The following is a 4199-nucleotide window of genomic DNA, read 5'->3' on the forward strand; positions in this document are numbered from 1 at the left end:
GAGAGGAGAGGAGAGAGGAAGAGGAAGAGGAGAGAGAGCAGGAGAGGAAGAGAGAGAGAGAGAGAGAGAGAGAGAGAGAGAGAGAGAGAGAGAGAGAGAGAGAGAGAAAGAGAAAGATAGAGAGAGAGAGATTGTCGCAGTGAAAGAGGGTGTCCCCCTCTCTCCTCTCAGAGCCAGTGGGAGGCCAACAAAACATCTGATTCCTGTGGGGCAACATGAGGAGGAGCCCATCTCATTTGCAAGGAGAGCAGAAGAAAAGACGCCTTTCCGGTGTAGAGCAGAATCTTAATGCTGTTCCTCCAGACTGATCTCCTCCAGAACCACAGGGACGCCAGCTCTTTTTGCCTGCACACGGCTCCCCCCACCTCACCATTCAGGCCTTTTAGACCCTTTCTGTTACTGCTGGTTTTAAACTCCTTTCCCCTCTCTCCTATGGGAGCTACCCTACCTCAGACCCCCTTGCATCCCCAGCCTCCTGTCTATGTAAATGAGCACACCCCAAATTCTGACCATTCAGCTGGATACACCTCATCCCCCACCACAACAAAACTCACACAGCAGCCCCTTCCTTCTCCACTAGATTAAGCGCGCCCCATCAACTCAATGATATGGGCCCCCAGTCAGCTCAATCACGTATAAATCCCCCCGTCACATTACTTATATCTTAGTCCTCACATGGAGCTCAGGGACCCGGGACCCCATCCTCTCTGCCAACAAAGAACCATTGATAACAGCAGAGCCCGGGAATGGGGGTCCCAGGGCCCATGGGTCTCACTCAACTCACACACACATTACTATGCCCACACACAGCATGCAGTGTACTAATCACTGATGTGCAGTATCACTGATGTGCATTATCACTGATGTGCATTATCGCTGATGTACAGTATCACTGATGTGCATTATCACTGATGTTGCATATCACTGCAGTATCACTGATGTACAGTATCATCATTGTGCAGTATCACTTATGTGCATTATCACTGATGTGCATTATCGCTGATGTACAGTATCACTGATGTGCATTATCACTTGATGTGCAGTACCTGATGGTGAGCAGTTTATCACTGATGTACAGTATCACTGATGTACAGTATCACTGATGTGCAGTATCACTGATGTACAGTATCACTGATGTACATAATCACTGATGTGATTATCACTGATGTACAGTTCACTGATGTACGTATCACTTGTATGTACATTAGCACAGGCCCTCTCAGGTATGATGGGACGTTGTATGTAGTGTTAGTGGTGGAAGGTGCAGTTGTGAAATCGTAATATGCCAGATGTGGCTGCATAGGTCCAGTCTCCGCTGGTGCCCCCTGTGTGTGTGTGTGCGTGTTGGGAGCTTAACTGGAGCAGACAGGCAGCTGAATCACTGATTATGACTCAGCACCACTGGGTCCAAACTGAGTGTGGTCACAAAAACCGGGAGCCAATTTAGCCTCTGTCCAGCAGTCTGCCTGTCAGCACTAATGCTGGGCCCCAGCGGCCCAGAGACATACCTAACAAACTGAACTGCATAAACAAACAGACCCAGACACATAGCACACTAAGAGAACCACATACCTTCCAAACACTACCACTGACCACAATAACATACTGACTACAATAAATCACTGACTACAATAACACTACCACTGACCACAATAACATACTGACTACAATAAACTCACTGACCACAATAACACTACCACTGAAACCCAATAAACACTAACCACTGACTACAATAACACTACCACTGACTACAATAACACTACCACTGACTACAATAACACTACACTGACAAAAAATACTACAATAACACTACCACTGATCACAATAACATACGAACTACAATAACATACCACTGATACAATAACACTACCACTGACCACAATAACATCTACTGACTACAATAACTCACTGACCACAATAACACTACCACTGACTACAATAACACTACCACTGAACACAATAAACACTACCACTGACTAACAATAACACTACCACTGACTACAATAACACTACCACTGATCACAATAACACTACCACTGACTACAATAATACTACCACTGACCACAATAACACTACCACTGACTACAATAACACTACCACTGATCACAATAACACTACCACTGACTACAATAACACTACCACTGACTACAATAAACACTACCACTGATTACAATAACACTACCACTGACTACAATAACACTACCACTGACTACAATCATAACACTACCACTGACTACAATCAATAAACACTACCACTGACTACAATAATACTACCACTGACACAATAACATACTGATCACAATAACACTACCACTGACCCCAATAACACTACCACTGACTACAATAAACACTGCCACTGACTACAAAACACTACCACTGACTACAGTAACATTACCACTGATCACAATAACACTACCACTGATCACAATAAACACTACCACTGACTACAATAACAGTACCACTGACTACAATAACACTACCGCTGATCACAATAACACTACCACTGACTACAATAACACTACCACTGATTCACGATAACACTACCACTGACTACAATAACACTACCACTGACCACAATAACACTACCACTGACTACAATAACACTACCACTGACTCAAATACACTACCACTTGACCACAATAACACTACCACTGACTACAATAACACTACCACTGACCACAATAACACTACCACTGACTACAATAACACTACCACTGACTACAATAACACTACCACTGACTACCACAACACTACCACTGATCACAATAACACTACCACTGACTACAATAACACTACCACTGACTACATAACACTACCACTGATCACAATAACACTACCACTGACCACAAAACACTTACCACTGATCACAATAACACTACCACTGACACAATAACACTACCACTGATCACAATAACACTACCACTGACCACAATAACACTACCACTGACTATCCACAACACCTAACACTGACCACAATAACACTACCACTGACCACAATAAACACTACCACTCTCTCCGCCTCCTCTTCTGTCTTAAAGGGAGGGAGAAAGAGATGGAGCAAGCATCAGTCGGGTTGCTTCTTTCTCCCAACAATGAGCTCTATTCAGTGAGATGTTCTTTTATTTACTGGACTGGGCCAGTCTGACTTTCCAACCTGCTGGCTGCTCAAAGATAATGAAGACATGCATGGACAGACTAGCCAGTGTCTCCCAGAGCCGCTGGCKCCAAAACATCTTCTACAATARCAAACACACCTCCATCAGAGCGGTGTACATGACTGGAACGTACACCAAACATTACGCAAACAAACAAGTAAGCAGGTCAGAATATTGGACCAGAGACAAAGAACATTTATTTGTTTTTGAAATTAGGCACTCAAAGATATAGAAAAACAATGTCATTTAACATAKTGTTCWTTTTTCTACGTAAATACATTTGATACACTGGAGTGACTTTGCACTGCAAGTCCCCTGTCATTKAACATACTCATTTATACATTTACATACATGTATATATCTAAACGTTTAACTCCTGTTTCATTTGCTTACCCCAGGGTTCTTCTGTTAACAGAAACATTTGTTTTGGCTCTTTGTATATAACAGGACCATTTCTAATAGTGAACTGATTCTTAGCTGCCTTCTTTAACATCTAGCAGCCACATGATACCCATTTGATTCACTTATGAAAGTATTTTAGAGCCAGTAACATTGAAATAAATGGAAATAAATGGAAAATAAAACTAAAATAAGGTAATTGTAGAAAGCCCTTTGTTCAGTGTGGAGGGCCCCAGACATTGGGCACCGGTCGGTCTCTCGAACCCTGAGCTAAACAAAGTCGTCATGTTGGGTGGAACCCCGGTCTCTGGCATCTACCTGATCAGAACTCCTCCATCCCTGCCCTGCTCAGCTCAGTCTAACTAACGCACACATTCAGTCGCTCTGCTCTGCAAGAATGACACTAAGAGAAGGTTATTCTGGTGAGACACAGCATTCTAGTTACACTTCARTTCACTGTAGTTACACTACAMCATTCTAAATTACACTTCACTTCACTGCATTCTAAATTACACTTCACATACTTCCCCTCTATTTCCCACACATCACGCCAGCAAGGAGAAATAGGGAGGAACTTCAGTAGCCTTTAACTCCTAGGCGGTGGCCTTGTTAAAGAAGTACTGAAACTGTGAGAGGTTTGACAGG

This window comes from Salvelinus sp. IW2-2015, linkage group LG20 (assembly GCF_002910315.2).
Source record: "Salvelinus sp. IW2-2015 linkage group LG20, ASM291031v2, whole genome shotgun sequence".
NCBI classification, from domain to species: domain Eukaryota; kingdom Metazoa; phylum Chordata; class Actinopteri; order Salmoniformes; family Salmonidae; genus Salvelinus; species Salvelinus sp. IW2-2015.